The sequence below is a fragment of the Hetaerina americana genome, unplaced genomic scaffold, assembly GCF_022747635.1.
Source record: "Hetaerina americana unplaced genomic scaffold, ioHetAmer1.1.p SCAF_3, whole genome shotgun sequence".
Taxonomy (NCBI): Eukaryota; Metazoa; Arthropoda; class Insecta; order Odonata; family Calopterygidae; genus Hetaerina; species Hetaerina americana.
In genome coordinates this window covers 39,852,477-39,877,748 of record NW_027286874.1, presented here as the reverse complement: position 1 = coordinate 39,877,748, position 25,272 = coordinate 39,852,477, and the positions used below count along the sequence as shown (strand labels likewise).

Sequence of the window (25,272 nt, the reverse complement as noted above, 5' to 3'; positions counted from 1 at the left end):
AAGGGGAGGGAAGGGGTGGCGGGGAAGTTGGATCGGGACAGGGGACGGGTGCGGGGCGAAAGGGGGTGTGGGAGCGATGGGAAGAGGATAATAGGGGTGTCGGACGCGCCCCGCAGGTCGCGGGGGGGGTTGAGGTACGGGTTGGGAGCGTTGGGACAAGTGCGTGAGCAGCTGGAAAAGGAGCGAAGGAAAACGGAGAGATGAAAGTGGGGAGTATACGTATATGCTGATGATGAATGACGGAGGAGAGAGAGTGATTCAAGAGTGGGAGCCGGTGAGGGAAGTTTAGCGGGGTGAAGGGATGGCCTCGGGATGAGAGAAAGAGACAAGTGGGGTGGTATCGCGGCACGGTGCACCCTCCGGAATCGAGGTGAAATGATGAGAGAAGAAGTTAACGAGGAAACGGCGAGGGCAGGAGGAAGAGAGCGGGCAAGAGAGTGGTGCGCCGAAGGAGGCAAGGGGTGGAGACGATAAGAAGTTAGCACACGACGAACCGGAGGTGCCCAGAGGGCTTGTGAGGAAGTTATGGGGAGATGTTTTGTGTGGAGGAGCGAGTAGGAGAGAGAGGAAGCGGGGAGGAAACGGCGAGAAGGAGGAGGGAATGGAGAGGTGGGATGAGAGCAGGGTGGAAACAGTGGGGGTGGGGAGAGGCGGTGATGCTGGGATGGGGGATGAACTCGGCCGGGGAGGGAGCGAGTCCGGGGGTGGGTGTAAAAAGACGGGGAGGGGGGAGAGAGCAGAGATCTGGGAAACCGGCGCGCGGTGGGTGGGATTCGGCGGGTGGGGAGGGGTCCAGGGGGCGACGGGGTGAGAGGTGCGTGCGTGTGCCGGGGGTCCGTCTGCTAGTCGCCGGCGCTGAGCTAGGCGTCGAGGCGGTTACTCGTCGACCGAGGTCGAGAGAGAGCGGCGGGTGAGACGGTAGAGGCTGCGAGTGGAGCACGCGAGGAGGCGCCGAGGAGCAGCGGAGGAAGAGGAGGCGCGCGCTCGGCAGGGGACGCTCGAGGCGGCGGCTGCGGGGTGACAGGGTTCCCGCCACCCGGGCAACGACCGAGGGAACTTTTGTTCCGGAAAAGGTGCGTTTATAGGGGTGGAAAAAAAGGGGCAACGTGTTGCACTTGCACCGCTTGTCCCACCGTCATTGATTTGAAGTCGTGGGAATTGTGTTCGATGCCCAGGGGGAGGGGACAAAAAAAGTCGAAAATGAGTCCAGGTCCGTCGCCCCCAGGCTGAATGACCTGTGGCCATCATCCCTACCAATTGTGGTGGACTGCGACCATCCAAATTCGGTCCTTCCAACTAAGTTTCTCATCAAATTAATAGTTTCGTCGACGCAAATGTCTGCGGTCCATGCATAAAAATTTAAAATGACAATGCGCTCCTTTCTTCTTAAAATCTTTGACAATTTTATTAAATTCATCTCTGGTTTTTCAAACGTTATATTTTACCGTTTTTTTCTGTTGAATATAATGCGGAATGAGAATTGATTAATTCAAATTGCGAGTATGTGAGGTTGAATGCGGATTGACACGACATTTCGATGCGAGTCACCGAGCATTCAAATGTGGACGGAAAATTGGGTGAGTTAATAAACGTTTTTAATTAAAGGACCTTCTACCGTAATCAAGGGAAATTTGAAATTTACCACCTAGCATCCGCACCATTTCCGTCCTACGTTCCGTTCGAGCAGATTTGAATGTAATTAACGACAGCTATAACAAACGTGCGCGGGGAATGAATTGGAAGTTTAATGGGCTCCACTAGCTATATGACATCGCAATTCCAAATAAAGAAATTTACGATCGTGCGAGAAATGAATTCTCTTTATTTATGCGTTAGGTTTATTTGAATGATCTCAATGTGCTAAGGTGCAATAATTGCCTTATTGTATGGAGATTTGCAGTTTTTGTGCCAATTTATCCTATTAAAGCGTTGAATATTTGCAAAAAGGTCAAAGCATATGGCTTGCTTCTCAATTTACAGAATCTGTAAATTATTTTCATTAATTATTTTGCCTATCATTTCCTAAGGCCACCTCAGGTTCACCCTAGGAATGCAGTATGAAATCTTTTAGAAGAAAATAAGCTTGCTCAAACGCGGCAGTCATCATGTGTTATAAATTGTTTTTAAATTTAAAATAACCAAGTTAACTTTCTTGATACCATCAAGAAGTGGATACACTTTTCGATCAATCATTAGATTCTTTCTTATTTGCAAAAATAAGGCTATTCTTTTTTGTATTTTTATAGATTAATTAACACCATTAAGAATACTAAAAAAAACTTTCTTTTTCCAACAATTAGGTTTTTTTTACATTTACAAGTATATAGAATGTGACGAACGAATGGACCCAAAATTCCAATATTTTCTTCACGCACGGACCGTATGAATTATCTTAAAATTCTCCCCTGAATCAAGGTATCATTTCTTGCTAAGTAATCACTAGCGTTGATCATAATATTCAGTCAAATAACCGTCAAACATATCATTGGATTAGTTTAATTAGGAACTAATTTTGCTTGGATTCATCACTCGATAATTTAACTTCCGTTTTGATAATTCATGTTTTCAGCTTTGAAGAGTAACTAAGATATACTGCAACAATCATTTAGAACCTAATTTTACAGTTTATTTCAAAGAATATTATTTGTTTTAAATTTTTTGAGAAAATGCAAACATTTGGATGGTCAAATATTAATAAAAACATATTTCTGTCAATAATTTGATAGGGAAAATATTGTTGAAGTAAGTAATCAAAAAAATGAGAATACTCATTTAACTTTCTTACGAGCGGCATCTATTGTATGAAGTAGAATATTGAGAGAGGGAGGAAGATACTTGGAAATAACTATCAATTAAATAATTACTGTAGTCGAAGAGAAACCACCGTGAGGAAGTTTATAGCATCGGAATAAGAGGATTCGATTACGGAAAGAAAATTCATTCCCTGCAAGTCCATAAAATTCACAGGTCGAGTTAACGAAGATAGATATTTCTAAATTAGAGGGAACAGAAGTAGAAGTTGACTCCTGTCAAAGGTAATGGCGAGGGAAGAACAATGTGGAGCTCTAATGAAGAGTAAAGACCAAACTCTCCCCCTTTCGAAGTCATTAGAACGGAATGAATGCTTGTGGTCGTCGTTCAGCCGCATCGTGAGAGGCTGACACGTCGTAAGAAGGAATCATTCTCAGAGTAACATCGCAGCAGAAAGTTAAAATGGAATATATTCATCAAAGGAAATATTTTCGGACTTCTTGATGATAGGAATGACTATAGACTATACTGTGCTTCAAATGCTTCATACACGTCTACTAAACATGGTTCAAAAGGAGATGTGAATGCTTATAAGAAATGGGTTCTTATTTAAGATTAAAATTATAATGCATATCTACAGCATCGTAGAACAAATACTTAAATAAGTAAATAATCATTACTCCATGGAGCCTTCAAAGGAAAATATTTCCAAACTCTAAAAACTAAGCAGTATATTACTGAATTGATTTGATAATTCTCTCGAGACTAAGACTTATTAATTAATTTTTACATAATTTTAAAGGTACCTATTTATTTTTGTCCGCACGTGCCACTAACTCATCACGTACCGTATGAAGGGTAAACAGTAAAACACTCCGACCTGAGAAGCATTACTGAAATTAAATAACTCAATGAGCGTATAAAGAGCGTTCGCAGACTTCAAAAGCACGACTTCCACTACCACAGCAGTGTGGGCCTGAAATTGAAGAATACGAGCGAAATAATTTCGTGGGTCACCACCGAATCGATCCGCGGGGAACCTGTGAATCCAATTAACAAATGAACATGGAAGCTTTCTTTCACGTCAGCTTGATATCGGGATTAGGAGGGAGCGAGAGAATACATGGTTGTAGCGGAAGTAAAAAAATGCAACAGCTGGCAATGAAACAATGGGCGATGGACAGGAACAGAAGCGGTGACTTCGGAACATAAAACCATGTAATCCTTTAAATCTACGGATGAAATCTACTCAGAACACGGCAAAGTAACGTCTCCATAGGGAACAAAAGGCCTTATTTATCTTCCTTGACTCTAACACATTCGTTTGTTTCGAGCACTGAAGAGAAGACGAACGAGAGTGAGTCAAATGGACGAAAGGGGAAGGATTTGGCAGTTTCGAGGTTAATTGCTCGCAGTACAATTTGGTACCATTAAAAATCATGCATGTTTGTAAATATGCGTCGTTACAGTTACAAATAAAACTTAACATACGCAAACATAAAATAAATTTGCACAAGGACATTATGGGGTGTGAAAATATTGCTGTATGTATCCTGATTTAAATTAATGGAATCTTAAAGCCGATAAACCCATGGAATAATTTAAAACTGTTAAAAACCTATTGTAGGGGTTACAGAAACCAAAGTGATTAAGATATGCCTATGCAAAAAAAATGAAAAGCAGTCAGAGGAAGAGCATGATACTGATTTAGCTAGCATTTTATGTGTTTATGGTAATAATAATTACAGTATAATATCTTCAGCGTCATGGTTGCTGTATTTTTATATATTTGAACATAAAAACAATACTTTTCGTGAAAAAATGAACACACGTAAAACCATCGGTATAATTTTTTGCCTGTAAAATTCAATAAAAATCAAGGAACAGCATTAACAGTTTTAAGTCATCTCTAAAATCCAAGTGAAGGTTTAAAAAATATGTGTGTGCATAATATATATTATACATGTACATATTTTAGGGAATGCAGAACATATATTCTGCATTCCCTAAAATTACACAAAACTATTGGATCTTTTTATTTTCCCAACTCCCTTCAAGGGTGAGGAAAATAATTCCATGGTCGCAAATATGTATTATTCTAATGATAGAAAAAACGAAAAATAATGGAAGTAGGCCGTTTACGAAATGAATATAATTTTTAGCGTTCAATGAAAACTAGGAACTACATCTGTCATCAATCCTTAAGCTGTACTAAAACGATTACTTTCTTGAAACACAAAAGTTTCTTACCACCAATATTCATTTGAACTAAAAAAAGGAGATTTAAATTACGACGAGGAACATTTATCAATCTGGTGACTGGAAGACGAGGTAAAACTTTTCAAGATAGCTCGAGGAATATTAGATTACTTTTCTGTGGTAAGGGCAGAAGGTGTGGTTTTATTTTCCCTTTAATCTGATGGGCACGACAAACACCCAGAGCGCAGGGTGAGGCTTTCCAGAGACTAATGTGCAGGGATAGAAAGTAGAGTAGGTTTGAGACGGATGGGAAACGGGAGAGTCGTGGGAAAATGCCATCGGGAGTGACGATGCGGGCGCTCGGATGGGTTGGGAAAACACGTGTCACAGCCCTATATTCTCGAGAGAACGCTTTTGCTGATAACTTTAGGGACACTATCACTCTTTTCCAAACTTAGTTGCAAATATGTACAACGAAGATTAAAAAAGGAATCGGGGTTGGAAAATGAGCAAGAGGTGACAAAATATTAAAAAACTCTCATGAAAAAATTTAAATTTTGATAAATTTAATTTACAGAGGTAAAAACTACAAATATGGAATTACGGTATTAATGTTTTTATATTCATGCTTGTTCTAATGAAACCGTTAATTGATGCTCAGCAATATTTTGCGGAACTGTATGCATCCACCCGGGGTTTTGTATATGGCAGGGTGTAGTAAAGTACAAGTATTTAAAGTGAGTGAACTGAATTTCAAATTAATATTTACAGTATCAGAGTTTATATTTAAGAGTGTACGCGGAAATAATAGCCACCCACCTGGCACAATCCTTAAGACTGACACAAAATTTCAAACCCTAATAGTTTTGGAGTTAATTTCCGGTCTCTATTAATGCCTGTTGTGATCACTTCCCGATCGTAACAGACCTTTTGAGTCTCACTATTCTACAAAATAGAAAAATAAATTGGACCCTGGAATTAATAGCTGGAATGTAAGCGCGCACTTAATACTCTTTTTCATTTTACCACGAAAATTGCCAATTTCTCTCAAATTCGCCGAAACATCCTCTGAAGCCCCTCACGCGTAACGCAGAGATATGGCGCATTCGAAGAGGAGACCTTAAAAGGGACGACATGGAGCGACTCCCGTTCTCGTCCATTGAAGGGTGGACGGAATCAAAAGGGCGATTGGGAATAAAAGTTGTTCGGTGGGGAAATAAAAAGTAAGCGGGTGGAAACGGAGAGCGGTCCCGGGTTCATATTGCAATCATCGCCACCGTAGACAGCAGCAGCGGCGGTATTGGCCGAGGCGCCGAGGAAGGGACGCGAGGAGGTGGGGCGAAAGGGGAGAGATGGGGTGTTTGAGGAGGATGAGGGAGGGCCGGCGAACCAACGCTAGATAACGAGGGTACTGTTTGCTCAACTGAGTAGAAGAATAGGGAATCTCAAGGGAAAGAGAGATGCCCTAAACAATCGGCTATCGGAGGCCTCTTGAAGTGTCAAAGGAATTGCCGGTGACATAGAAAGGAGGCGCATTTGGCTTGACGTGAGTTGATTAAAGCCACCGATTGGCCACTTCCCCCGTTTCAAGAGGGAAATGGCACCCTCAACGACGGTGCCTACCTTCTGTAAGGCATAGACGTTGGACATTACTTGGGAAGTGTCTGGAGGCATAACAACGTGTAGAGACGGTTTGGGATTTGTTTGAATTAAAGCCGAGTAACGACCAACGCCTTCATCAACGGGTTTTATCGCTACTCATGAGCGAAACATAATGAGAATCTATGTTGACGGGGTGCGCTCGTGGTTAGCAGTCAATGAACAGCGTAAAACGCCCTGGGACTGAAAGCGTCACTCACCACTTCTGGAAGGCTACATGAATATGTATTACATTTCAAATGGTTGAAAAACGGATACAATGTATTATGGTAACTCTTCAGAGTATGAGCAAATAAAGATGTCATAGAGACAGCATTTTAAGAATATCTCCCACTAATTAAAACCATTGCTTCCGTTGACGTATTAATCTGTAACTTTGAATAAAAATTATAAAATTGAGATAAAGCAATGCTCAAACAAATCAGTGTGGAACAGTGGCCCCATAAAATTTATCTTTTTTTCTACTACACTATATTATGTCTTTGCAACAATAATATTGGAATGGCAATAAATTAGCAACGGTAATATACTTATATCTCTGGAGTATAAGTGGTATAGGCTTATTCATTTAAGCCAAAGCTCTAATCAGAAGCTGGCCACAGATCACACAGTGCACTGTCCAGAGAGTGAAGTTTCTATGATGAAAATTTTCCATTTTCCAATCCTACTAACTTATAATGCATATTTACTGCCTTAAAATATTTTTTCCTGATATTTACTGACGCTTTCAAAATTTTATACATTGGCACACATTGGGATACATTTGATTTGATTGGTCTCTGTCAACTGCGTTTGGACAAAAGCCATCAAATCTAGTAAGGTGGTTAATTAATATTAAAGCGTATTTCAGCGATAGGAGAGAAAAAGGATGTTGCTGCTGCTGGAGAAAATATTACAGAAAGAAAGGAAAAAAATTAAAAACAATACCCAGGAGAAGATATGATTCATTGAAACCTCAGAGTGGAGACAATTCCCCAGATATGATCCCAATAGGAGAACTGAGAGATAAAACGAAAAATAATTGTATATAGTAAGACAGAAAAGGAAATGAAAATTAAAGAAACCCAACGGTGAAAGGAAATCTTGAAATGAAATATGAAGAATTTTAAACGCATTTCAACACGACGAAAAGAAATTCGACAGGTACAATTTGCCTCATATATATCAAATGGTCAAATTTATTTCTTGCTCACGAGCACGTAATGGAATATCTCTTCTGCCATCCAAAGGTCTAAAAAAAACGACCAAGATAGAATAAATGGAACTATTGTGCAGACTTTAAATACCCACTGTGTGATTGTTTATAAATGCTTATTCCAGTATCCATAAACTACATTAATTCTAACACGGTCTCGAAAAGAATGATTGAACAGGATATCTCCAAAAACAGGGAGTAGATTAAGAGCGTAGGGGATGAAAAAACGGAGACCCTTATATTTTCTTCTTTCAGACATGAAATATGCGCTAAACATACCGTTTTATGCTACAAGTTATGCAGAAATGACATTGTAGAAAAATTATTTTTGGAACCGGAGAACGAAAAAATGATCTTAACTTATCAGTTAAAGTTCAGAAAAATAGAGTAGTTCGCCATTTAACAAAATTTTAGCAAAGGAAATACCTTCAAACTTAAATATTTTCCAATTTGGAGTACGTATGAATATATCAATGGAACTACTCTATTCGAAATTAATTGCTGACTCTTGACAAAACCCTTACGCATTGAAAATTTTAAATAATTATAGTTGCTTTCAGCAAAAATACGTTCCGTATTCTTAGCAATATAAGGCGATAGCTGTTGGCACAAATAAAAAGGAAAAAATACCTATGGACTAAAATTAAAAGCTCATTAAAAATTCATTCAATTTGTTAGGGCTATCACAAAAAATTATCATTTCATAATTTTTTTGAAACATTGAATTGAAATTAAATCTCTAATAATTTTAATCTGATAACTACTGATTACATTATCCCATAAGATTACAAGGTTATATCAAACTTTCATGTTCACTGATAATAAAATGACACATTCCGATGTTTAAATCTTTGAATTCCAATAATTTTAATAAAAATAATTGTTCTCAAACAATTTTACTTTCACCGCGAAATGCAGTTCATTTGATAAAGAACCGGAGGGCAATACATGAATGCTTACAGTTGATTGATTGTATTAGGGTAAAAATAACAAGTAAAAACTGTTTTTGAAGGAGAGGAGCTTTCACAACAAAATGAATTGTTTATGTTACAAGTACTCAGAAAATAATCCCAAGCGTAGGATATGCAGATGTGAAATTGCAGCGGCATGAAAAGGGAGAGTGATATGGAGCAAATATTCATTTTTTAGCCTTGTACAGGTATAAGTTCCATAAGGTATGGTTTTTGAATTTCGAGAGCCGTTTGTATCATATTGAACCTTCGGACGGTTCAGCGCGTTATAATTGAAAAGAAATTGGAACACATCGTCTGCCGAATCTCACACGTTCGGTCGATTAAAATGAGGTTGTGGAAAATTAAATTCATACAAAAGAAACGTACCTATAGGTATGCTAAAATCCATATTTACCTCTCACGTTCCCATCGAAAAAATCAATTTTAACATTTTTTCTAGGTTCCCCGTTCATGACCGTAATACTTCAGTACAATATCTTCAAAAGCGTTTTCCCAAAATGTTTCCAAGCTATTTTTAGGGATCGGCTTGGGATACATTCTTTTCACTCATTACTCATTTCACTTTAATATAAACCAAACTTATAATTATTAGCGATCTTCGTTTTGGAAAACGATTGAAATTATCTGAAATGATAAGCTCAAAGTATGACTTTTTCTGATAAAAATATCTGTAAAAGACAAAGACCTTAAGTTTCATTGTTGATTGCCACTTTACCACATTAAACACAAAGCGATTGTAAAATATAAAGAGAATTTGAAAATATGAGTGGCTGATACGCGCAAGTTAGACTAGAATCGATTTTTGTACCTTCCCATAATAAGGTTTTTGGCTGCATGGTTGAATAAACACGCTATGTACGCGTACAGCGTGAATGTTATTTTTGATTGATTTTAAATCAAGTGACAATATCTAGTTCATCGTTATCTTAGTTATAAGGCATTATTAACATTAATTCAGATACATACAAACAGTACTTAATTGACGTTCTGCTCAAAATAAGAGAAATAACGTGGGAGATATTTCTTTTGTCTCCCGCGTTCTTTCGTCAGACAGCTAAAATAAATATTCCCAAAGGGGCCATACTTCTCATAGCTAAAATACAACCCATAAGTTGAGTTAGTTCCACTAAGAAGGATCTAAATTGAAATACTTTTTTGCCAACGCTGTAAAACCCATACTTTTCACAATGCAAGTAAATTTGGTTCAGAATTTTCCAAATGAGCGGTATCTTTGAAAGACTGACAACGTATTTCGATTGTTTGTGAACGAGACCCATTCACGTTGTCCATGAGAGGTAACCGGTTAGATAACGGTCGGGGAAGTGGTCGGCGCTTTCAGAAATGACGAGAGCGACGTCCCGTTTGAGTGATTTCGGGCATCCGCCGATGTCGTGGGCGATCGTGTCGAGAGAAGCAAAGCATTTCCCTGGGATACCCCAATGCGGATCCTCGGTTTTCACGGCTGTAGCAAGTAAACCGTGCACGCCCGGTTGAATAAGTGGGGAGCAGCATGTAGCCTTTCGCCCCCTTCCGCCACGGCACGGCGCACGGTGCGGCGAGGACTAGAGAGAGTTTGAGGTCGTCTAGAACTTACTCCACCCGCAGCACACACTGAACGTGAGGGTTGCGGAGTCGCTCAGCTCCACACGGCTCGAGGAGGCGTAAGAGAAAAGGAAAACTTTATTACCTTCTCCCTCAGGGATTTAATTTCATTAGAGAAAACTTTGAGAACCAAGGCCCTTTCCTTATTTATGAACGGGGGTTAGCAAAAGAAATCATAGTTCATAGAGCGAGGATTTTGGTGATGAAAAAATTTCATGCAGAAATTAAGTCAACTTTCAGATTCCCACCCATAATTACTTTTTTCCATTATGAAAGCGATAACGTTGACAAGGTAGTTAATTGGGAAATTTTACAAAAGAGAAAATTTTTCTTTGGTACTTGACTACCAGGTTAAGATTAAGCTAGCAATTGTGGATAAGAGAAAGGAGAGCTAAAGAGAATGGACGACATTTTATAAAATGCTGGCTTCATATTATTTCAAAGATCCATATTTAATGAGCATTTTATAAAAGAGGAGATACTTATAAGTTTTAGATAACCAATACAAGGAAATTATAAAGTTTCCATCAGTCGATATTACCCCCGAGTCGGTAAACTCCACAGTATATAGGTACCACACGCGGATAAATCCCTAATTCCACCGATGGAAGCCTTATTAAAGGGAAAAAGGTAAACCCTGGAGACAATAAGCGCTTTATTGAAACGTTTCCATTAGTCCTGATTTCAAATGATTGAAATCATAAAACACCGGTCCGTTCATTTTCCGTAAGAATATGAATTTCATGGAAAAGGGAGTATTTATTCAGAAAGATTAAATTGTTCCGTGTAAAGCCTTATGTTGTTAACGTTTCGTGTAACACGAAAGAACATTTCCTAAAAGAGTGACAAGGTGTAATTTATTTAATAATGTACGTTTACACAAATTATGATTGAGAAATTACTCCCAGTTGAAAAGAGTTCATTAAAAGCTCTTCAAGAATAGGTTGAAAACGAAACTGGAATCCATACATTAAAATTACTTAGCTATAAAATAATAAACTGAAATCAATCAAGCCCAGTTAAAATTCATGAAGTCTACGCGATACGCTCTCGTGCATTCTCAACTTGCCCGGTTAGTTTCGTTTTGCGGTCAAATAAGAACACGACACGAGGAAAAAATGGATCAAAAGAGGACGGAACAACTGAACTTCGTCCATGGACGAACTTTATCAAGGTTAAATACAAATGACTACTCACTGAATGGTTACCGTCAGTATTTTTTTCTTTCCCATTTCACGATTAAGCTTCAGAGAAGAAAAAAATGCTCGGGAAAATACTCAATTTGAAGGATAACGCTTGCTACCCCTGGGGCATCACTATTACGCCCCCGTGCACGCCCTACTGGAACCCCAAACTAAATGGGGGGCATTTGCATAGCGGAGTAGTGGAGCCTGGGAGACGGGGCGGGGTTGCTCCGCCCTAGTGGGGCCATCGCTGCCCACCGCCCGGGCCGAACCCTCAGCCCGATCGCCCTCACCCGCCGATCATCCCCGATCCTGAGGCGGCGCCACCTCTCCACCTCCAACTCGGTCACTCCCCACTCACTGTGCCCCCTTCCTCTCTCTTGCTTCCTACCGCCATCATCACTGATAAGCATTTGCGTTCCATTCCCGCTCCCATGGTAATCTTGACACCGCCATCCCAGGTTTCACATTACCTCGGCCATGTTTTACATTTCAGATGTGCTATGTTTTCACTTTGAGTCTTGGGTGCGCACAGCGAGATTAAACCTAATTCACCAACACCCAATTCACAACATTAGTCAGAAATACAGCCATTTGCATATGATTTTGTGGCATACGTATGAAGATAAACAATGAAGGAAACATATACTCCAAAAAAATTAAATTAATTCTTTTAGAAATTTGACTAAACGTTCACTGCTTATCAGAATGTACAATATTTCGCGAAAATTAATGGGATATGTGACTCTTATCCTACCCATTGTCCAAAACCAGCCCCATCTGACTTTTCTGTTCCCCGATGTGCAGAAACACCTTATGGTGGGTAATTTTCCATCATCAGAAGCCGACGAAGGCAAAGTGAACATTTTTAAAATTGCAACGGCCACCGCTGTCGCTATACTTCAAATCAATGAAAATATATCATATAGCTCACGTAGCTAAGACATACAATTTTATCACAATTAAATGAAAAGTTTATGGTTACTCCTTTTTGAATAGCCCTCATGAAAAAATATATATTAAATTGCATTCTAGATAACACAAGGTAAGATAAAGATTGCAAGAGCTATAGTTCAATAATTAAATTATATTTTTTATTATTTACCATGTATTTCTTCCTTGATAAGCGTGCGACCTTGATGTTTACTTTTAATGTTTTCCTTGTATTTGAGCGAATAAATATTTCTGAATCGTTAAAATTCCCCATGCATCCAAATTAGAATCCCCTAACGTATAGAGGAATAATAAAATGCTTTTCATGAATGAAGTTTTGAGAGTTAACTTAAATAAAGTTAGAGTTAAGCTTAGAAAAGATGGTAAGATTATATAGTTAATATAACTTCTTTCCCCACGATATGTAGTTGGACAAGAGACCGCCTAATGATAACTTTTTTTAGAAGACAAATAGTTTTTCTGATAGTATGCGTGTTGAATAGATTTAATATGACAGACAATCTCTTACTAAAATGCTCGAGTCTCACAGTAAGCACAAAAAATATGGAGTGGTTTAATTGAATTTCAGCGGGTATTGTAACTACTATTCTTCTAGTAAATGCAAATGAATAACCTGAGTCTGAAAAAAATCCTGATACAATGCCAACATGTCCCAAAAAATAATTTAAAAAAACAAGGAAAAGCAAACTGAAGAGAAAACATTTCCAGATCATGAAGCTGATAATGATTTTCAGCGCTTCACATTTCACTTCGAAGGAAAATAAAATCTTGACGATTCATTTCCGAAGAATTTTTTAAATTATTTGCTCCTAAAACGGACGATGAAATTATGTTGTTTTTACTTTGAAAAAATTAGACGATATTTTACACCTGATCGATACAAATTGGCAGGAGCTCTAAATAATCGAATAAAATTTCAGGAAAAACCACAAGGAGCGAATTAAAGAGAGAGAGAGAGAGAGACAATTGCTCTCCTGCAGCCCCCACAAAGAATACATCAAAGAGGAAAAAAAGTTGCGACTGGATTCTCTCTATGCAAAGCCTTGATTCCTAACGGAGTTTCGTCAAAACCAATGGGATTGCCGCCAGCATGTCGCTCGTGCAACGTTTCCTGCGCTGAATCCTGAACAAAATAATGCGGAATATGGGGACATAGCTGCAGTGTTCCCACTCGTGAACTACTTGAACCCGAGGGATGTGCTGGGAATGTACGGTGCATAATGTCACTTTCCACTCATTCTATTTCATCGCCACCCATCCTTCCTCTCTCCTCCTCCACTGTTTTCGCTCGATACTCTTCCAACACACCATCGCTCTCCTCTCCCTACCATTCCTCTCGCTTCTCGTCATCTCCATTAGGATTCTCTTCTCTCGCTCTTACGCTGCTGCGCCTTGTCCTTTTATTGCCTTCCCCTAACAATTTATTCAATGCACCCCTCTTCTTTCACTCAAATTCACCTCCAACTCCATCTTTCTCTCTTTCCCTCTCCCTCACTCTCTCTCTCTCTATCTCCTTCCCCAAAAAGTCCCTTTCGTCAGGTCCATTGATCTCTTTAGCATCTGCCTGAAAACTCGCATCTCCTATTCAGCTCACGCCTTCCTCGCAATCGCTGGAGTAGCGACTGCAGGGTAGGGTCAGAGCTCTTCTTACAGATATTTGGACAACCGAACATATACGACACGCATCCCTTATTCGGCGAATCGATGACGGGACTATGTTTAATTCAAAACTCGGTGCCAAAGTAATAGTTTTTGGGAAGTAGGAATTGAGAAGAAATTCGTTTCACATTGTAATGCGACATTTTGCCTTGTAAGATATGGTGAATGAAATTTGTATCTGATTTTCTATCATGTACGAGTATTTCCTAGTTTCAGCTGGCTTCAGCCCGTAGAATAATAGAAAAATGTTTTTTATTCGAATGTTTTTCCGATTTTATCAGCAACAATTAGTAAAGTTCTCTTTATAAACGGTAGGTGTGTAATATTTGTAATTATAACAATATACTAATATACTAATATATAATATAGTATACTCTTTCTAATCGTAATTTCTCACTTAACAATAATGGCCAAGGAGGAGTATAAAGCGCATATGACAGGTGACGTATTAGTACTTAGTACTTTTCTCTCTTTCCTTTATTTTTCATTGCTAAATGAAGTCTCTTCACAAATAATAGTTCCTTAATCTAGGGGATGGCGTCGTTTCGCAGCTGTAATGGATAGCCGGGAGTATTTCATAGGATAATAACATAACGTGATTCTAAGCAAGTAGTTCTTCCAAATGCTTAGGTTAATTAGCCTGAAGGTAATATTTGGTCCACTAAATATATTACAATGAAACAATTTCAAAGTGTAAAAATCATTCGTTTTGACCGGCATCCGAACCTGGATCCCTCGATTTCTGGTCGAGTGCCTTGTTCCTTTAAAGCCCCTAAAATTTCGGATTGAAAGAGAACGCCTCGGTAGCTTAACTGGCTAAAATAGTTTTGTTCTGAAATTGTTGCATTTTAAAACACATTTAGCGGATGACACTGATAAAAGTTAATGTAGCACCATCTCCCGTATTTTCTTGGAATTTTAATAAATATAGATTTTGCACAACTTGAAATTGTGTTCCTCGTATACAGTTATCTTGATACTGAAGATGATTTAGTTTTATCAAATCCGCTCACATATAACTCGACAATTCCCAATAGTCTACCGAAAATGTATCTTAAATTGTTACGTCTCAAGTTCTATGCCTATTTTTTGAAATATTTCACAAAATATTCTATTAAAAAATGATAGAAATTTTCTAATAAAACCAAAAGGTGTTTGGCTATTCAAAACTTCATGCACTGCCTATGAGCATCATTCTTCAATCTATATGAAGATGAGATTTTAAAACAATTAGCATAGAGTTGACTAACCATTTAAAATGTACACAAGGGGAAAAATACCCATCTCAGCTCTTGCCCAATTTCATTCGCATTTGGTTTGGCTCTGCTTAATTTAGCGTTTGCTTTGATCCTGAACTTTATTTTCAGGTCTTCAATGATGATATGAGCGTAGACTTAATATCTAAACGTAAAAATGCTTCAGTTTGTACTATATATTATTTCAACTTTCAGCAGAAACTTTCAGATGTTGAGATTTCGGATATATTGATTCATATTGTCATTGAAATTCCAACAAAGAAAGGAAAAAGCTTCCTAATTTCTGAAAAATGGTCTCAGCAAAAAGTAATTTCTCCATAGACCTTTTAAGAGATAATAAATATTACATAAGTTCGATCTTTTATTATTGCTGATTTTAGGTATGACTCCATGATTTATGCTTTTTACACTACCACAAAAATACCCACACCTGCACTCTATATTCCGTCCATAAAATTGTCGTCATGTTAATGAAACCAAGTAGCACACAAGAAAAATTATATGTACGCAATAATTACGTCGCAACGCAAGCCATCCGATTTAAAGTAGTTTTACATTAATTTGAATGGATTTGTGCACATTCACAAAAGAATCCACAAGTAATGCCCTTATTATGAGTTTAGACAGTTATTTGTTTTAACTAATTCAGATTATTATATAAACGATGATTAAATAAGAGTAGCAATACTTAACTAAAAACTCTTACATAATAGATACCTTTAAATTTTTCTTTAGAGGAATACACATAGCATGAAAAAAACGCTTTTTTCAATATCGGGTTCGGAGTCACTTCATTTTAGGTGAGCCATTAAATTAATGTTTCCGAGTGAAACCGGAAATTCCCAAATGAGAACTGTTTTATTTACCGCCACTGAGTCATCCGATAATTTAATTCACTCACTCAACTTCCCAATAGGAGGTCTTTATCGGATTTCCCAATTCGGGACGCGCAGGCTTCATGAAATAACACACCAAAATTGTTTTGGTAAGAGTTAACAAAGGAGTAATGAAAGAGAGATATCAGTGACATCCGGGAGCAACAAACGGGTGCGGAGCAAGCCCCGGGCATAACATATCTTCCCCCCCTACCCACACCACCCTGTGCCCAACAAAACCTTCGCCCTCACCCCGCCCTCCTTCGCCGATCCCAACGACTGCCGAATTATCAAACGGGCCAGAGATTGTGCGGAGCGGGAAAAGATCAATGATGAAGCAATAAATCAGCGACATCCCTCTCTTTAACCTCTCTCTCTTTCGTGCCCTCTCCTGTCGCACACTCCCCTGTTGCCCTGACCCATCGAGACGGCGTCCGTCGAACAACCTTCCTCCGACTCCCAACATTTTCGTCCCCCACCTGAATGTGAACGCTCCCTTTTTCCCGTCCCCTTTTCCCTCCCCGCCATAAAAACAGCTCCTTCATCGTCGTTACCTCCCCTTCTCCCACCCGTTCCCACCCCACTTCCGCCCAAAATTTTCCTCGATATCCCTCCGCCTCAACATTTGTCCCTCAAGAGGTTTATGCCGTGCGCAGTATTCCTCCGGAAATGATCTCGAGGAGTGACTCGCGCTCTTTCTCTTTGAGTTTTGACAAATTGCCGCCAGATTGATCCTCGGGACTTCTCTCAGCGGAGATGGAAGGGGAATGATGAGTGAGCGGGAGCGGGAACGCGAAACCCCACTCCCTTAATTTCAGCCTCCGCTCCCTCGCGTCACCATTTCCCGCCTCGCATCCCGCATCCGGATTTCGAGGTGGGTGTGTTCCTCCTGCGCGTTGGTAGTCGGGGCCACACCCTGTCTTCCAACACCACCCGCTCCCCTCTCCTCCAAATATCCCACCCCCGTTCATCCTCCCCAAAGTGCGCTATTTATTTTTCACGAAAACCATCCCGCTTCATTGCCCCTTCGCCTCGGTCTTCTCCCCCCCCCCCACCGAGAATCGGGGCTTCCACTGAGGTGGAGGGTAAAGTGTTTCCATCCTTTTTTGGCCAGAGTAGATATTTTCCCCGAGGAGTTATTGCTCCAGAGGCAGTGGTTGAGTGACCTCCCATCCCGATGTTCTTATCCTAAAATAATACAGCGACTCCCGCTGTGATCATTCGATTTCAATTTCTTTATTTTTAAAAGGTGGAGTTCATTACATTTTGATGAAAAGTATTCAATGAATTTTAATATAAAGGTTTGATTGCGTTATTGGGCAAAATGAAATGAGGAGGGGGTGAAAGGGACTTAAGTCAACAAAGAAAAATATATTTCTTCCTGCTTGTTTGATCACGCTCAAAATGGAAAAACTCCCCCCGCCCCCGCCCAACTCTTGCCACCGACCAAGCCATTTCCGTCGACGGCCATTTCTCCTTCCGTGAGGCGGTCTCTTTAACATCCTCCTGCTAGTCTCCTCACTTAACCACTACATCCCCTGTGCTTCTCTCTCTCTCCCCCTCCCCACCCATTTCCGAACAACACCTCGCCGTTAAACCCACCCACTCAAAACCCTTATTCTTCTCGAGGAAGTCAACTGGCAGCACTTCCCAGAGTTCCCATTCAAACCCCTCTCCTCCCTTCACCTCTTTGAAGGAATCCCACTAGGCGGACGAGAGAGACAATTTTTGCGTGCATGCAAGTGTGCGGGACACACAGTCTCTCCGTGGGAAGTCACGGACGAGGACGTGTCTGGTTGCGTCCAGGGAAGAGGAGGAGATGGTAGAATTCAGTCTGGCACACGGGGGAAGAGTGTGGGGGACCGGTCGGTGTGACGGGACGTGAGGAGCACGAACGTTAAAAGTGGTTTCGCGGGCAGTGCAGAGAACTCCAGGGTTGTTGGACAGTTCAGGGGGGCGAAGAGTAGACGAGGGGAAAAGTGGAGGGTGGAGGTGAAGACGGAGTGGGAAAACGAGTCGAGTATTGAAAGAGTGGAACGGTTGCTGGGTTAATGGACGTCGACCCCAATTTTATCACAGTTTCAAACCCCCACCCTCAACCCTCTGCCAAACTCAACCCCTCTGTTTTTGTGTTAACTACTGACTCCGTGAAATGGAGTGCTTTTAACACGTAATTGGATTTTTGAAATCTTCCTTCAGGAGCCTTAACGAGATTTCACTGCCATTAAACTAAATGAGGGGAGCACTGCCTGATGCGCCGACGGTTTTAAAGTATCTCTCATAAGAATAAAAATGCAATTATTCCAGTAATTTTATGTTAAATGGTATTCCAGAAGCTTTATGAGGATCCAAGGAATTAGGAGAAACTACAATCCAGTCTCACTAAACAAGGCCTTTGTTCCTTTGTTTAAGGTCCTTTTGAGGCCATTCTGCTTTGTGGTTCAAAGAGACTCAGAGGTGACATGGGTAGGTCACAATTTCAGTTCACGACTTCTGCTATCGTCTGTACGACATACTATCATTAGGCTACTTAAAATACAAATATCAATTATGCAATAAATATGAATAATAAGTAAGAATATTTCTAACGAAAATCAAATATCCAAAATAACGAACGATGCATCAAGAACGGAAATTAGGTCAGACATGCGTAAATTTCTCGAGAACTTGTCGCATTGATCTCTTCTTAAAATCTTTATTTGACTAAATTTCATTAAATGCTGTAATTGAATTGAAAAAAAATCAGTTAATTAATTTACGAGACAACAAATGATACGATCCTGCGGCATTTAATCTGAGACCTTGCGCTATCTCAAAAAGTGAAAGGCGGTAGGAGTATAGAGACATCTCGTCATAATCGATCAATATAACGTTACAGGGGCAAGCTATATCCTTTAAATTTTTGACATAATATACTTGATCCCTCTAAAGTCTTAAGGATGCTTATATGCTTCGATCAAAACAACTATCAAAAGCAAGTGAGGATAAAAGCATTATTTCAATTGGTGAACATGTTTATAATTACCTCAATTATACTTTTTAATTTACCATTTTAAGTCACACCCAAACGTCCTCGCTAGGAAAAAATAGCACTGTTCTACAACAAACTAGTTCTATTATAGTCACAACTTAATCATTTAAGTATTAATCGGCGAAACGTTTTCATAAAATCCACATCAAGATATCCTTAGTGAGTTCAAGTTACTCAAAATCAAGCCAAATTTTTTTCAGAATCTTTTTAGTCTACCTTATTGAATTCTATGGAATTGCTTACAATAATTCCAATCAATAAATGAAAAATTCCTTGCTTACAGTAAAAGGAGACATTTCTGAGGTAATTGAAAACATAGTCTCTATACTTGGCGATATTTAAAATTCTAGATTCTTGATGTAAAAACGATTCACAGAACTAACATTCAAATGACCTTTAAAAAATGGGACGCTAGAGGGACTCTTATCTTACTTCTAATCTTATTCTTTTACTTCAATGGAAATTTTAATTTTCAAAACTTATGTCATGATAACATGCAGGTAGTTTTATAATACGAGTCCCTATACTCGTATGAAGTTAAGTCTGAAGGAGCTAGAGGCAGTAATCTACTAAAAGATGAAATACGTTTTTATTATGACAACATTAAATTTAGACATAGCGCAATTTCCATTGTCATATGCTCAAAATATTGTGCAGAAATTTGTTAACTCTCTCGCAACTTAGTCCGTATTCTAAATATATTTGTTAAAAAAATTAATCGGAACAAAAAATATTTTATATAGTTAAAACAGAAAATCTTAAAGAAATTAAGACAAATAAACGCAACAAAGAAACTGACAAATTATAAAGACATGTATGTAACTACAATTTATGACTATTGAAAGTTTTATGCACAAAATGCATATTTTAACATTAAAAGCAAGAAAACGTTTTGGGAAGAAAAAAATAAGACTATTTAATAGCTGTTGGTATAACCATGCACCGGGCATAAGCAATAAGGATGACAGCGAAAGTATTTTAAGCAATCTTAGTGATAATACTACTAGGCAACACATCTACATATTAACCTACGCTCATGTTAGGAGTGGGACATCCAGTTAAATGTGAAATATTCATGGTAATGTGCTTCGGAGAAAAATCGAATCACCCGTGGACCTAAAGACACGAAAGAGTAGGTATATAGTAAGTAAAGCTAAGTAAGTGAATAACTTTATCTCTCTCGATGACGAAGCATGTTTGAAAATATTCGTTAAATTATTTCAATAATTCAAAGGTTGAATGGGGGGAACACGATTGTTCGGGAACTCAGAATTGAAGCCCCTTAAGGTATATATATATATATAACAATTGTACGGAAAAACTCACACGAGCGGCACAATAATGGGCTGACACAATATAACACAAATAGAATAGAATAGCAACATTTAAAAGGACACTCACACGGTAAATTGTTCGAGCTTTCGGCCCTCTCAGAGGCCTTCTTCAAGAGAGACTGAAAATATGCTGTTGCTGTGGAGAGGGGAAAGAGGTATGGGCGGGGAGGGGAGGTGTGGAGGGAATGCTGGGAGGGAATATATATACATATAAATATATATATATATATATATCTATATATATATTACGTGCATGAAATGAACAATTGGAAAGTGGCGTATCCCATATTCCTAGTACGTGCAAAGAGAGAATAACTTCAACCCAAAAACTCTAGCTGGCGAGACCAAAATTTTAAATGATTACCGTACCCAAGGATGGATTATTTTTTTCTCATGCACAATTTGTGAACACAGCAAAAGAAAAAATCGATAAAAATATTCTAAAAATATTATCGCCTATGTAATTGCTTATAAGTGATTATTTTCCCAATTTCAGGACCCAACTACAAACTTCCTTCGTCGGTTGGTAACAGGCAAAATGAACAGAAATTTCTTTTTAACTTTATTTCGCCATATTACCTATGTAATGTACTCTAAATTCAGCAATGACTAATCCCTTGTGCTAAATTACACATTTGCTGAAATTTAACACACCATGCTCATCAATCAATCTCAATAATCCTTTTTTCCTTATTCATTGCCACTAGAGTTAAAAATAAAGTCTTAATTCCTTTTAATATTTTTTAATAGGTGGGCGTAACGGGTGTTATAGCTACAATCATCTTCAGGTACTTGAGCATAGAACATATTTAAATGTTTTAAAGGTCATGTATAATAAATATATTTCTTTCAATAAGATATCCATACCTAAAATCCCAAGTAAGATCCATAAAAGACAAAAAATGGGGCTTCATCAATCGATTTTGAGAAATAAATCAATCAGCCGTGAATGATGATAGATTGGCTGCCCATGCAGCTCCAATATGTGAATCAATACACCTGGGTAGTAATATATACAACAATTATTTGCATGATCAATCAGTGAAAAAACATCTTCGTGTTCTAGACTACAACGTTGACGTGGTGGGAGGAATTGTGCGTTCCGATGGCCCCTGGAGCTATACTGGCGGGAGCAAGACAATTGCTTCTAGTAGCGTCACCCATGGTAGGGCCACGCAGCGCCTGTTTCTATGCGAAATGACTGCAATGGTGTCTAACTGAAGTGAGGTGCTCATTTGAGTAATTGTATCACGTTAAAAACACTAATGAGGAAGGCAACGGGATACTACCTCATTTTTAACCTATGAATCAATAATGGACAAAATAGAAGGATAGCAGCGATTACTGGAGCTAGAGTAGTATACGGCGGAAGGGAAGAGAACCAGTGAGAGGTAGCAATAGTATTGGACAAAAAGTAAGGAAGAAGTGCAGCAAACATAGAGAAAGGGAATGGTAAAATACTATTTGTAGAAGTAAAAGCTGAACCCATGGACTTGGTCATTGTCCAGGTAAACATTACACCAAGCAATTAAAGGGAAGGGTAAGTCGATAGGGTATGCCATTATTACAGAAAATAATGGTGGCTCTATTCCCGGAAGGAAGCATTTGACAGTAATGGTTTATTGGAACATATCGTTGTTAAGGAAGAAAGAATAACTGCGGGTAGAAAGTAATTCAATTCTACAGGAGGCAGAGTTTAATCATATATTACATTTGGTTTAAACATCATAATAGTCATAAGAGTGCATGGAAAATTCCTCCGAATAGAGGTAAAATACATTTATACTATTTTATAGTTAGGTGCAGATTAAAGAACAGAGTGATTACTTCACTCTGTTCACTAGGAGAAGATGCGGATTCAGATTTTACTCAAATGATAATAAATGGTTACTCCAGATTCGATATGATATAAAAGTGAGGACAACTGAGTAACTTAAATATAGGAACATTGACCAGGACAATAAGGAAGGAGCATCAGCAGGCAGGACATAAAATTATAAGTAAGGAAGAGATAAAGGAAACACAGAAGAGAATTGGAAACATATACAAGGGGTCATCGAAAGCCACAAACTAAACTATAGGAATAGTCAATAGATAAAGGCCCAGGAATCCAGTTATTACCGACTAGATAATTAGAAATAAATATAAGAGTAGGAACTGGAAGAAATACTGAAGCACAGAATTTAGTGAAAGAATGTAAAAAGATTTTAATAATAAACTAAGTTGGAAAACCGTTTTTATTTATTTTACCTTACGATAGTAAGGTAAAAGAAACATGACGGAAGACAGTGCAAGGATAACGGAAAGTTTACAAAGGAATGATGAAATCGATATCCTTTATATGAAAGTGGATACAATACCGTAAAATACGTGCAAACAATCAAGCATAAGTAAGAAAAGTTATCCGCTGAACCAGCCAATATTCAAGAGGGATGAAAGAAATACCTAGACGACCTATATGATAAAGTAATTAGACCAATATTAAGCTTAATTTTTAGCAAACCTCACTGATCTCTTAATGGTCCACTATGGACTTTAATTATTATCCCCAGGTCTTCCCATGCCTATTAAAACATTTCCTCACATATATTTTCAACGGAAAAGATGATAATGGAAAACCCTCTTCCTAGCACTGTCCATCCGCACTCTCAATCCCCCACTCTTATCTGCGCAGTCGGTGACATGTACAGGTTGCGGATGAGTCTCCTATCCCGCCAAGTATGCTCCAATTTTCTGCAATACATTAATTAATTATACTCAATTTACCCTACGAAGATGGTCCCAGAAGTACCCAACCCAACAAAGAAAACAAAAAGTTTGGGAGAAAAGTACTTATTTTCAACGTAATCTTCTTTCAGCTCCATACACTTTTCCCAGCGATGCTCAATAAGTTCGATACCCTTTTAATAATAAAAACTGTGTTGCTCCTAAAAATAGCCATTAACTGCCGACATCACTTCTTCACGGTTGGAAAATCTTTGACCACCGAGCCATTATTTCAAGTTTGCGAACATAAAATATAGTAATCTGAGGGGGATAAATCTGGCAAATATGGTGCATGAGGAAGCAATTCAAACTTTAACTCATGAATTTTGACCTATGCAACAACGGATTTGTGAGCTAGTGCATTGTCTTGACGAAAAAACACTTTCATCTTTGGAAAATGCGGCCGCCTTTGCTTGATTTCTTCGCTCAAACGTTGCAATAAGTTCAATTAATACTCGCCGTTGATAGTTTTTCCTTTATCAAGATAGTCTATGAAAATTATCCCACGCGCATCCCAAAAGACAGACGCTATGACCTTGCCTTCAGATGAAACGGTGTTCGCCTTCTTTGGAGGTGGTTCTCCCTTTTGAATCCATTGTTTTGATTGTTCTTCTGCCTCGGGTGTGAAGTAATGGACCCATGTTTAATCTACGGTTATGAAACGGCGCAAAAATTCACGGCACTGGTTTTGCTCGACTGTGAGCAAACGCGGCAGTCATCTTGCACGCTTTCTCATGTCCAAATTTTCAGTTAATATGCGATGTACCTCACTTTTTGAAATGCGTACTATGTCTGCTAGCCCGCGCACTTTCAGTGGACGATAATCCAGTATCACTTTGTGGATTTTCTTCACCGTTTCTAGAGTCATCACCTCATTTGGTCGACCAATTCGATGCTCGTCTTGACAGCTGGTACGGCTTCGTTTAAACTCTGCTACTCAATATTTACTATTGTAAACGAAGGAGCAGACTCACCCAGAGTGGAATCCAGTTCAGCTTTTATTTTGGTTGGGCTGAGGCCTTTAAAATCAAAGTTTTGTATCACATAACGATGGCCAATTTTCTCCATATTCACAAGTTCACTGAAAATGGTCACTATTGATGACTACAAAAAAAAATACTAAACAACGTGGTGTCTTCAAACTTGAACCAAATGCTTTATAGATCGGATAAGTTCTAATACAGTGATATTTTTTAAATAACTACGGTCATCTATAGTTCAGGCCGGGTACTTATGGGAGCACCCCGGTATAAAACGCCTTTTCTTAATCCACCAAACAGACAAGTGAATCCTGACTGTATTCTATGTTCCTCTCTATTAGTCACCTCATTATTGCTATGGCATCACGCGTAGCTCTCCCCTTTCTGAATCCAAACTGATCATTCCCTAATTATTTCATTTCCCTGCTCTTTATCCTCTTATTGATGATTCTAAGGCCCGCTTTAGCTACTTGTGAAATTAAGCTTATTGGTGGTAATTCCTCTTATATTGCTGATTTTCCCTTTTTATATAGGAACTCAGTTGATAAGCTAGTACAGGTGGAACAGTATACTTATTTAGGAAGTGTTTCGGACTAAATGGTCAAAGCAGTAGGAACGTAAGAAGAACTGTGTTGAGCAAGTAAGCCTTCACAGAAAAGAGAGTTTTGATGACAGGCACGTTGAATAAGGGTGTTAGGAAAAGGCTTGTTAAAACTTTATGATATGGGTCTTGGTTTTGAGCGGCGTGGAAAAGTGGTCAGTGAAGCAAGATGATAGGCGAAGATTGGAGGTTATCAAAGTGTGGGTTTGGAGTAGGATGGAAAATGTGAAATGGACATAAAACAAGCGATGA

General features: G+C 38.9%; 1 protein-coding gene across 2 annotated transcripts in view; it reads left to right on the top strand.

Moving 5' to 3' along the window:
• Positions 1-851: 851 nt before the first annotated feature.
• LOC139690535 (uncharacterized) overlaps positions 852-25,272 on the top strand; it is an 83,889-nt gene continuing 59,468 nt past the window's right edge. For both annotated transcript variants that reach the window (XM_071588000.1, XM_071587999.1), the window contains exon 1: positions 852-1,073. The gene's annotated coding sequence lies outside the window, so the exon portion shown is untranslated. The remainder of the gene's footprint in view (positions 1,074-25,272) is intronic.